The sequence below is a fragment of the Rhinolophus ferrumequinum genome, chromosome 5, assembly GCF_004115265.2.
Source record: "Rhinolophus ferrumequinum isolate MPI-CBG mRhiFer1 chromosome 5, mRhiFer1_v1.p, whole genome shotgun sequence".
Classification (NCBI taxonomy): Eukaryota; Metazoa; Chordata; class Mammalia; order Chiroptera; family Rhinolophidae; genus Rhinolophus; species Rhinolophus ferrumequinum.
Genome location: NC_046288.1, coordinates 62,578,606 through 62,591,559, shown reverse-complemented (window position 1 = coordinate 62,591,559; position 12,954 = coordinate 62,578,606).

Here is a 12,954-nt window from a genome sequence, read left to right as displayed (position 1 = left end):
CAATTTCATTTGTGCCCCTCTGTCAGCCCACCTCAAAAACATTTTCTCACTGAGCCTCAGAAAGATTAAATACCATGTTCAAAGTTACATATCTGATAAGCAGTAGTAATTGCAGATTGAGTCCTTTTAATTCAGAAACAGATTTTTTTTTTTTTTCAGTCTGAAGCGACCTGGATGCGGTCACTATTTTTCCTGTTTTCTTTGGTATACAGAATTTTCATTGATCTTAGGTGTACTTTTGTTTATAAGGTGTTAATCATATTCCATCGTATTTGTATTTGAATAAACTATATGTGAAAGTATTGGATTTAAGTTTTTTGGTGGTTTTTTTCAAAAGTATTGCAGTTGTTCCTTGCTCATTTTTTAATGTAGTTTTATAGGATGGTATTTAAAAGTGGAGAATATGGAAATAATTAAAAACTGCAATGGACGTGATGTGATATGCAAGGGCCCCCATCTATAATTGTTCTCAATTCCAAAGAAGAGAGGATTAAGGGAACTAAATTATTCTGTCTAGCTCACTGTGTGTCTCTGAGTGACTCATAATTTTTTATATCATCGCTCTTAGTCATGCAAGCAAGGAAGGATTAGTACATTTTAATCCTCCCTGACTTAGTCTTATTTTTCTTCGCATTCTTGGGGTTCAGTCTTTAGTATTTTCCTTTGCCTTCGGTTCATTTAAACAAACTATATATTCACAGACCCTATGAATCTTTCTAGAGACTTTTTAAATCTCTTATTGTTTATTTTTAAATGTATTTGGACATGATGACAGTTTGTTGTCTTTCCTTCAACTGTATTTGCTTCTATGCTAATATGCGGAAGTACATTTTGATCATGTTTTCTGATATAAAGTTAAAGGATAAAGAGATATGAAAGAAAGTCATATCAGACCTTTTCGTAATCTTTATAGTTCCAGAATCATTAATCATAAGTCAGGAAAAAAAAATGTTTTTCAATAAGATATTGGCGTTATGTTATGACTTTAGAGAACTTTCCAAACAAGAAATATCAATTTTTATCAAACGCTATCATTATTCATTCATAGATAACTTTCAATTCATTAATTCCATTTTTAAAGTTTTATTATTTACATAGGCATTTTAGGAGCATTGTAAAACACACTTAAATTCCTGACTTCATTTTACAGGTGTAATTCCTGAGACTTGGGTTCTGTGATTGGCCCAAGTTCCTACAAATAATAAATAGTAAACAAGGACCTAAATCCCAGAGAGCCCAATTTCCATTTACAGACTTTCTTTATAACCTTTGACCTCCTTATGCAAATAATGTTATCAGGAGATACTAAGATTGCTGAATATAGAGTAGCTTCCCAATCTAAATAATTGTTAACTATACTTGCAGATAATTTAAGCAGTTTAGATCTTACCCACCATCACACCACTACAATTTTTTCCTCAATACTACCATTTCAAATGGATCGATTACATTTGAATCTCTGGGAGCAAGACTCAAAAATTCGTAACTTCAGAATGACCACCTTTTCATTTGATTTGGAGACTCCTGTTCTTGCAGCTGCAACTGTAATTGCCTCCTCTTTTTGAGACAATATTCTCTGAAACAAATGCTGGTGTTACTATTGAAATTAGAAAAATGTCTCAGTTTTAGCATTTCTACATGTTGATCTGTAACTATATCTCAAATCATAATGGCTATCTCCATGACTTAGAAATACTTAAACTATTGTTCCATAAAACTATGGAAAATGATTTCAAATAAGTGAGACCAGAAAATGGGAAATATATTCTCAAGAGAAAATAATTCATAAGACAATCCACTCACTCTTGTTTTGGAGAGAATATTATTGTAGCATATTATAAATTCAGAAACACTGAATTTCAGTGTTGAAAAAGCATGTTCATCTATAAAATATCTGACTGTCAAGATTTACATTATATATAAACATATATAACGTAATATATATATTTATGTTATAAGTAAATATATGTACATATATTGAATATATATTTACATATTAAATATATGTTTATATTTAAATATATATTTTTATATATTAAATATATAAAATGTATTTATATTTATATTTTCCCATAGCACCGGTTTTAATATAACCCTAATGATGTAAAGCGAGGGAGGACCTAAGCATTTAGACCCATTATCAGAAAAGCTAAGAGTCAAAGAAATATTCTTAAACAACTTGAAATCTAATCCATAAAGATATAGTGAGACAGAATGCAACAGTGATGACATATATTTCTTAATTCACTTTTCTCCTCATGATATCCTAAAAGGTGTTGGGCATCCGTATAGCAAATTCATCCAAAGTCCTACCCTCACTATTTCTCACTGCACTGTGAGCTTCCACTTCACTCCATTAACTCATGCCTCACTCACCTCTTAGAACTTGGCATCAACCAGGGTAATTATTTATATATTAAAAACAGCACTCCAGCCCCTCATTCTCTAGCCATAAATTTTCAATCTCCCATCTGTCTGGCTCCTTTATTTTCACTACGGCCCCATAGAGATCTCAAGTTCTAGGACTCCAATTTGTTTCCAATGAACCCTTTTCTGACTCTACGTTTTTCCTGGTGCATCATTTCAACAGCTTCCTGTCTGACACTCTGAACATGCTCACCCATTTGTTCTTGCAAAAGGACAACCTTAAGTATTTTCCAACTTATAAATCCTCATTTTACATTGGTATTTCCAGAAAATAAGTGGGTAATAATATAAAGGATGCCTGTTTTTGGTGCTTTTCAGCTTCCTTTCAAATCAGACTCTATTCTTCAGTTAGTCAAAATATCTGAATCACTTAGCATTTGTTGGTGGCAATAGGGGTTATATTTAATTTATGTAACAACTGGCCAATTGGAACAGATACCAAATTTTAAAATGTCAGTTGTTAACAGCAGCCAATATGAGCTCTTATTGCAAGCAATAGGAAACAACTTCAGAAAAGGAAGAGGAGGAGGCAAAAAAAAAAAAAGGAAAGAAAAAGAAAAAATAAAGAAAATAGGGTGGCTCACAGCCAAGTGGCCAAAAAAACAAAATAAAACAAACAAACAAAAAATGTAATGGCTCTGTGCGATGTCAGAGGGATATTGGATGGGGGGAGGGGGGTTCACACAGTGTGAGGGATATAAAAAATAAACGTCTAAGTATTACTTTGTCTTGTGCACCTGAAACTAATAAAACAAACAAACAAACAAACAAACAAAAAAATGGACTGAACGACACAGCCTTGGAAGGACAAGAATAAAGGCAGGTCTAGGAATCTTAGCAGCAAAATATCTTCAAACTTCTCTCTGGTACTGTTGTCAAATGACTTAGCTCTAACTACTTTCTGCCTCTGTGTATCTTCTCTCAAGACTAAAATTTCCAAGGTAGCAGAATCTGATTAGCACAGGTTGATCATGCGCCTCCCACCCACATGCTATGAACCAATTACTATGGCCAGCAGGACAGACTGCTATGGATTGGCTCAGCCTCAGTCTTAGACCCACTTATACAACCAGTCAGGTGGAGGGAGTGCTGGAAGGAAAAGGAAAAAGCAAGAACCGCTATTACATGCTATGCTGTCACTAAAAATTTCTTCTCTTGATGACTTAAGGAGCCCTGTCCTTAGCATTATATGTAGAAAGAATACACAGAGTTCAAATGAAGCTATGGGCATTCTCCTTCAATTACTTTACAGATCCACATTCTCCTGCTTTTTCTTCTAGCTTTCTGGTCTTCCTACTCAGCTTGGGATTGAAATATTGGTACTTTCCAATGTGTGTTCTTATTCTTTATTATTATTACTACTACTCTGAAAATCTCCTTACAATCTCATCCATACACTTGGTATCCGTTTCCATCTATGTGCTGACTTCTCAAACTGTACCACAGACTGATTCCTTGAGTTTCAGACTCATAAATCCAACTACCTACTTGACAGTTCCCCTTGAGGTAATGGGGGGGGGGGCGGAATTTCCCACAGAAAATTCTGATATTTCAAAATGAAATCCATCATCCCTCTTCCTCTCCAGGTCATTTTGCTTCTCTGTATCATTCTCACCTTCTGTAGGGCATCATTTTCTGAAGGAAATCCAGTTCTGAAATCTTGGAATATTCCTAGACAAAATCCCTCTCCCCAACTCCCATATATAATCTACCAGCAAGTCATGGCAGTTCTCACTGCTATTGTCCCAGTAAAAATATTCGTCATTCCTCCTTAATGTATTTCCCCACGTCCTGCTTCAACTACCTCCAATATAGCTTTCAAAACACTGCTAGAATAAACTGAAGTGCAAATTTGGTCATGTCCTTTAAAGGCTACCTACAGAATAACATCCAAACTTTTTGGTCTGCCAGGCAAGATCCTCCAGTCTATCATCTCTCTCTATCTAGCCTCATTTTGCCACCCCTATAGGCAAACCTACAACACTAAGTGTACTATAAAGTTCTGTTTGCAGAGTGTGGCATGCCATGTGCTGCCCTACACAGAGAGAAGCCGTCTTCTCTGTGCCTTGTCCAAATATCTGCCCTATAGAAGCCATGAGCATAATAAAATATATGTAGTCGTATACTACTGAGTCTGGGGTTATGTAATGCACAGCAATTTATAATTGGAACAGATACTTTTCTGATTTATGATTTTCCTATGATGAAAATCTCCAGCATTGGCTAGTGAATGGATTCTACCTTTTTACGGAATTTTATGTTTTCTCCTTTTGGGTTTATTCTGTTAAATCATAGAAAATACATGAAATTTGGGAATCTATCTGGGTTCAAAAAATGTTTATTTCTCTTATTTGCTTTTGTGACCTTAGGCAATTTTCCCTTTGTGAAACATGGATAATTCCCACTTTGTCAGTAGTTATGAAGCTTAATACAGTAAATAGAGATAAAGTTCCTAACATCTCAATTGAATCAGAAGTTATAAATCAAGGACTAGCTTTCTCCATGGTGATTAGCAATAAACCTCTGAAACAAAATAAGCAACAGAATAAAATATGAGGCATAAATATTTGAATATTATACCATCGTGTATTTGGAAAACCTAAGAGAATTGGGTGAAAAATTATTTAAAGCAGTATGAAAGAGTTTGTGTTAGCTAGCTACAAAATTAATATATGGAAGTCAGAGTGTGTGATAGCTAGCTACAAAATTAATAAACAGAAGTCAACAGTTGTCTTATGTTCTGAGAATAATCAACTAGAAAATATAGTGGAAAAAGACCTTGATTACAACTAAACATAAAATACCCAAGAATACAATTAATAAGAAACGCATATGATTATTTAAGAAAACAATACAACTGCTGAAGTATATCAACTAAAACTTTAATCTATGTTGTCCAGCAATGATTAATTGTTTCTATGAAAATGAGTTCCAGTCCTGTAGACTTCAGGGTGAGGAGAAGCAGAGTTTGCCACCCCAAAATGTGCCTTTTGGAATATTTTTTTCTCTTTTTTTATTAAAGCTTATTGGTGTGACAATTGTTGGTAAAGTTACATAGATTTCAGGTGTACAGCTCTGTAATACATCATCTATATATCACACTGTGTGTTCACCACCCAGTCAGTTCTCTTTCCATCACCATATATTTGATCCCCTTTACCCTCATCTACCACCTCCCTCCCCCCTTACCCTCTGGTAACCACTAAACTATTGTCTGTGCCTGTGAGTTTTTCTTTCTTCATTTGTTTGTCTTGTTCTTTTGTTGTTTTCAGTTTTATATACCACACATCAGTGAAACCATATGATTCTCTACTTTTTCTGTCTGACTTATTTCGCTTAGCATTATAATCTCAGGCTCCATCCATGTTGTCGCAAATGGTACTATTTCATCTTATGGCCGAATAGTTTTCCATTCTGTATATATACCACAACTTCTTTATCCATTCATTATTATTTTAAGCTGGTTATTTTCAAGATGTGAAAGACTCAGAAAAACCTTTGACCTTTCCTTTAACTGCCTAAAGAGTTTAGATAGAGGATCTTCTCCAGGAAGGGAGATATTATCATAGACAACTAAACTAATGTGTAATAGGGAGGAACCTAGCAAGGCCCCATTGATCAAAGTCCTCTCTGTGTCCCACTGTTAAAGATGTCCCAGCAAACATTTATTTACCAAACATTTGCTTTTCCATCTCCATGTGGGTTGCCTTCCTTCCATTTGAAGTTCCAAACCACATCCAACCCCTCTTTTCTTTGGCCCAAGATGGCATACAATCCTTAACTGCCCAATCTGCCCTCAGGTCCCAGATTCTTATGGAACCCCTATAGATACAGACATAATAAATTTGGTCATTTTCTGCTATTAATCTGTCTCGTGCTAATTTGATTATTGGTCCAGCCAGAATAAGTTAGAGAGGAGGTCGAAAATTATTTTTCCTCCCCCACAAGGGTACAATGAAGACAGCATTACGGCCCCCTGGACAGCCACCCTAAGTCTTTTCTCCTAAAGCAGGTAGGGCAGATGTCAACTAAGAGGGTGGAAAGTGCCAGCTATTTTATTGTAAGGAAACTTCAATGAATGAAAATTTAATGTGGAAACCAATTATAAGGCCCGTGTAGGCCATTTCTTACAAAAGATCAAAGGAAATCTGGAGATCAACCACTCAAATTGATTAGAGCCAATGATTAGAAGAGAAATAAAACTCGAGCTTTCAATAAATGACTCAGCCCATGTTTAAAGACCGATGAGTAGTTTATTTTTCTGAAAATGTGAAGTTCAGGGGGAGAACAAGTCAAGCAAATAGAAAAAAGTAGTGTTCTTTAGACTTATAGAAGACAAGCATGCATCTGTTTGGGTAGTGTTGGATTCATTTTTAATTGTTTTCAAAGGGTTATATTTGATTTACTGATATGATCTTGATATTATATGATAATAAGATGTATTTGCTAAGTATGTTGCACAAGATAATTATTGGTTGCTTTGATTCTGAAGTCTTAGGAAAGAAATGTTTAATCATATGCTAACTTGATCATATTTATGCACTTTTTAAGAGGAATTGTAATAATATGGATTTGGATTTACACTGAGTTTTAGATTAGAAAGAAAATGATAAGCTTCCCACAATGTGACAGGACATTTGTCCTATTTATAGGTCAATCACATTTTTACACTTCGGTGGAAATTTTGTTTCTATTCAGGCTTTTGTGACAGAGCTTAATATTTCTCTTTCAATATACGTTATCTCTTTTTCCCCTAAACCCTAATTTTTAGCAAGACTCATGGCCAGTGGGAAAAAAGATGGCATTTCCAGCATCCCTTGAATTAAGTGTAGTGATAGTTCCAGCAGATGCATTATGAATAAACATCATGTATTTAACTTTTTACAAGAGAGTTTGCCCTTTCCTTTATTTTCTCCTCATTCTTGCTAGCTGGAAAACTTCTTTCACTCACATGACAGAGGAAATAACTTTTATTTTTATTTTTATTTAAGTATTGTTATTTTGACTATTTACTGTCACTCAAGCTAGCTTAGTACCAACTAAAACAAAATTAAAGAATAGATTAAAAATAATGCCACCTTGATGTTAGGTAACAAATAATTTTTAAATCTTGTTAAGACAGTATATTTTTTAATTCTACAATTCTCCCTTTTTGTTTTATCCAAATTGCTTAAATTTATTAGTCACTGCTGATATGACCTCAGTTAATAATTATAATAACATGATCAGAAGCCTCATTTTGCATTATTTAAGAATTTTCAATTCTGATATGGAAGATAAAAACAACAAATGGACTAGGTGAAAGTCATGATTTGCTAAGCACAATTAATAAATAAGGTAGTAGCTTATAAAGACAGGAAAAACTCATAAGATATGGTAGCTATATATTGACAAATAGGTTAATAACTTAAACATGTTAGACAGATGTAGAAAATGAAATGTGAGTGTTAAACTCAGATAAAAAGGACTGAAAGGAAAGAGAGGGGCTTAATATTCATAATAGGTGAAGAAAAGTATTAAAAGAGTTATTTGGATGTTATTTAACCCTCAAGTTTTTCCCCATTTGCTACAATTAAACTTGATAGCTCAGTTGTACTGACATTTTATTTTATTTGTTGGAGAGAAAACAGTGAAAGCTTCAAATACAGACAAGAGTAGGCATCCTGAGATTACTGTCTAGTCAGATGTTCAGAACTACCTTTGAAATTTGCTAAGCAACCCTTTTGGAAAGTCACCCTCCTCTCTTCACATTCCTGCCTTGGTTCTGTAGTTAGTTTATACTTTGTCACTGCCCAATAATATACTAGGCAGTGTGTGCCAGTTCTATTTGCTTGCTCAAAGATCTTACCAGTGAATTTTATTACAAAAATAGTCAAATTTTCAACTGATGCATCTGTGCTCTCACCTAACATAGCTCCTTGCTACAAACTTCAGATTTCCAGAAGATAGGTGTATAATAAACTTATTGATCCTTGAGCTGAAGAAAGCACTGCAGAATTAATAGGCTGCTTATAATGAATGTGGCTGTCACCATCAAGAGAACAATGAAATATTATAGCTCTGGATCCACTACTTCGGAGCAAATAACAAAATGGATGAACTCTTCAGAAGAAAATAATAGCCACGGCCTGATGTTTCATCCTTCCATCACGCCGTCAATTGAAATTGCAGAGGCTCTAAAAACAAATTTATCAGTAGCTTGGTAGAAGAGATTCATATTCTATACATTAATGAATTAAAAATAACAGCCATTTTAATGATCCATGGATAGAACAAAGCAAATCCTAAATTGGACCAACATTTACAGAAATGTGAAAAATTATTAATTTTTTAAAAACATATATGTATTTTTTCACTTAGAGGAAAAATCTATTGGTTATCTTTCCAATAATTATTGCTAGTTTTTTAATTCAGAAGATTCAGTTGTGTGTAAGAAAGGGCTGCCACTGCCATCCTTCAGCTTTTTATCAGTAACTCTGGTTTCCTTGTTTCTGGTCTTCCTTTTTTCCAAAGTATTCTCCATCTTACCCCCAGATATTTTTCCCCCAAGCTTTATTGATGTATAATTGAAAAATAAAATTTGTATATATTTAAGGTATACAACTTGAAATTTTAATATTCGTACACATTGTAGTTCCCACACTCAAGCTAATTAACATATTCATCACCACCAGATAACTTTATGAATTAATAACGTGATTGTGATATTCCTTTGCTTAAACTTATGGTAGTTATAAGCAAAAAAAAAACAAACAGAAAAACAAAACAAAACTTCAGTGACTCCCTGCAGAATAAACTCCAGTCCTTTGCATGGCAAATAATCCCTTTATAATTGGAACTGCTTAACCTGGCAGCCTTACTGTCCCTCTCTCTTTCCCTACTTGTCCATGTTCCACTCCCATGATGCCTTGGGCAGTCAGTGGACTGGATCACTAGCTGATGAGAACTCCTAGTAGTCAACATGGCCTTTGACTGCTTGTACACCCTTCCTTCTTCTGCTGTTTTCTTCCAGCATTTCCCAGGCAACAGCCCCACTCTTTGTCCACGCTTGCAGCTTTGAGACCTCCGGTGTTCCTGTTCCACCTTCCTTCTTCTTATCCCAATTTTTCCAGCATTCCCTCCACTGTGTTTACACCACTCACCACAAAATAATAAAAAGCACTCTAAAAATCATTAGTCTCATGTTTTCTCCTTCCTTAATGACTGAGCTTTTCTATAAAATAAATAAATAGGTATAATAATAACGCACGCATATGCACACACAGTTCCTCCATCTCCATTCCCTTGCTGCTGGTGAGGATATGACGTAGGCAATATCTGCCTTGTAAATCAACAAAGACTAAAATATACATATACACATACATATAATGAACATTTATATCTTGTTACAGAGGTAAAAATTGCCATGTAATGGGAAATAAAGAGCCAGAATTTATAGAAACACGCAACTTTCATTCATTCATTTGGTAAACATTGTTCTAGCAGTAAACAAAAGGCAGTCAAAGTTCTTGCTGAATTTATGAACATTGAATTTATGTTTTAGAAGAAGACATGCAATACATACAAATAAATATAGAAATTCAGTGCTAAATGCCATGCAGATAAATAGAGCAGGGTAAAGTGACAGAGAATGACCCTAGTGGGGAGAAGGGGGAAAGGCATGGCTGTTAGAGGTATATTTCTCAGGAGACTCCCCAGATTGTGGCATTTGAGTCAAATCTCCAAGTTGCCTTTGACGTCTGGAGGATAAACCTAGTGCTTTTTTGTTTCAGTATAGCATTTCCATTTATATATTTATTAATTTATAGTGCAACCATTTTTAGCATTTTCATGCAGTTTGCTATTTCACTCCCAAAATATCACCCAAGGCTGAAGACCCTTAATATAGACCTGAAACATGAAAATAATAGGAAAAGTGGTGGGATTTTGAAGAAAGGTGCTGTCTCTCGTTCCAGCCAACCTAGGCTGAAGAGAGTTGTTGCAGTGTAATAAAGTTGGTTCTGAACAATCAAGGTGAAGAAGAGAACCAAAGGGTTCTCTTTAACTTGGCTTTCCATGTTGAAGTAAAGGAAGTCTAACCAATTTATTAGATTTTTCCTTAGTGAAGCTTTTCCCTAAGCAAGCTTTTCTTTTGTTCTGCAGTTTTAGAGAAATTAAAAAATGGATTGTCTTTTTTTCCTCCACATTAAACAACTGAATAAATAATATTCAAAAAACATTTCCATAATCAACCCTCTGTAAAGACTAAGGGCATAGTGTTTAGTTCAGCAATGTGAAGACCATGTGATGGGTTGCCTTATGAAACTATTGGTTTTCTCATTACATAAACATGCATTTAGAAAAAATGGTACATTTTAAGCTTTTAAGTTTTGAACATGCAGGAGTTACAAAAATAGTACAAAGAACACTTGTCTCTGTTTTACACATTCACCCATTGTTAATATTTTGCCCCATTTGCCTTACCTGTATTATTTGCTATCTCTAGAGTTTTTCTGAACCATGTGAGTATAAATTATATACAATATGACCCTTTACCCCTCAGTGTGTCAGTGTGTATTTCCTAAGAATTAGGATATTTTCTTACAAAATCATTATATAGTTCTTAACTTTTAGTGATTTACCAACTGTGCTGCAATTTTATGAATAAGCGGAACCGAGACCTATATGGCATGTTTTTCTTCAGTACAACATCCAGTCTACGGTCACATAGGAGATTGCTTTTCAGGCTTTTGAGTCTTCTTTTAATGTGGAGTCATTCCTCCGCCTTTCTTTATCTTTTATGACATTGACATTTTGAAGACTATGTCCTTCCTTATTCCCCTCACTAATAAAAGGGTCATCATTTGGAGTTTGCCTAATGATTCCTGATGAATAGATTAGTATTCTTAAGAATATAAATATTACACAAGTAATTTTATGTCCTTTTCAGGGTATCACATGTGGAGGCACAGGATGTCCATCTGCCCTTCATCGTTGATGGTAATTTCCCTCATTTGGCCAAGGTATGGACGAGTTACTCCATTGTGTAGTTTCTATTTTGTTTTCTCCTGTGATTAACAAGCAATCTGTAGAGAGACATTGTAAGACAATGCATATATTCTGCTCTCCATCAAAAATTTCTCCTTGGGTTTATCATTTATTGGTGATTCTAGCATAAAGTAAATTTTGGGGATGGTTGCAAACTCTGGCACTTTCATGATTTTCAAATTCTGGCACTCTCTGCATATTTATCCATAATCATTCAGCCTTCTTCTGTTAATCAAGAGCCTTCCCTTCTCCCTGATTATTTACTCATTTATTTATAATCAGTATGTACTCATAGATTTCAATTTTATTCAATGTTTCTGAATTTATTATTATACTTAATTATTTTGGTGCGCAAAATATCCAAAATTTTGCCTTAGTGAACACTTGATGCTGACTTCTGGGTCTTTGTGACATACCCTAGATGGTATTACTGAGACCCCAATATTTGAGTCTGCATGTCTATCTACATGCACTATCCCAAAAGAAATACATGAGCAGGAATTTGCAGTATAGAAAGAAAAATAGTTTAATACTGAATTGGACAGTCTGAAGTTCGGGGAGCTACTGCTCTAGAGACCCGACTCCCCGATGGTGTGTAGGTTACAAATTACATAGGGCAAACTCACAAGATACTGTGGGTTAGGGTGTTGGGGTCACGCTTGGAGCTGATTGGTGGGAAGTGAAGTAAGGGTAACAAATCATTTCTTCAGGTCCTGAAGATAGCTCTGAGGTCTGTTCTGGTGTCCCTCTGTCAGATTTCATGGAAAAGTAGCCAAGGGGTCGTTCTACCTTAGGGCTCAGGAGCTGAAACATAACTTAGGTCAAGATGTTATCTTTAGCCTACCAAAGGTCCAGATTTTGTGACCTTTAGTCAATTTCATCTATTGTCTTCTGCTGCCTCAGCGGTTGCTGATTATTGGGGGAAAGAGAGAGAGAGAGAGACATGATTTCTAGAGCTGTATTTAAAGCTAAATTTAATCAGTGATAGGTATTATTGGTTTCAATGTACATTTCTTAGTGTAATGGTGGGACGAAGGCACTAATATTTCTCAATGTTTCTCTGATCTCTCTACCGTATGTTCTGTTCATGTCACCCAGGTGCTTACAACTATAGATTTCTTATTCATTCAAAAATCTACTGAATTAGCAAACTCAAATGATTTTTATGAACAATTAAAATCAAAATTGATGATATAGGTAACGTGAAAGAAAAAGCAAGCAAGGAAGACTTTATTCACAACTATTTCAATAGGGTCCAAGACTAAGGTTATAAGCTTAGAGACAGAGATTGAACTGAATTCCACTGAAATAAAAGGTGGGAGGGTTTGTAAATGCTGGGGTGAGCTCATGGAAAAGAACTGGAGGATATTAGGAAGGCGGTTGGTCAATGTAATCAGGCCATCTGTGTTCACTAATTGGAATTTATCCAAGGTAGGCTTTGATCATCCTACAGAAACTGGGAGAGAGGGTTCCTGTCTTTCTTGATGATTACATTTCAAA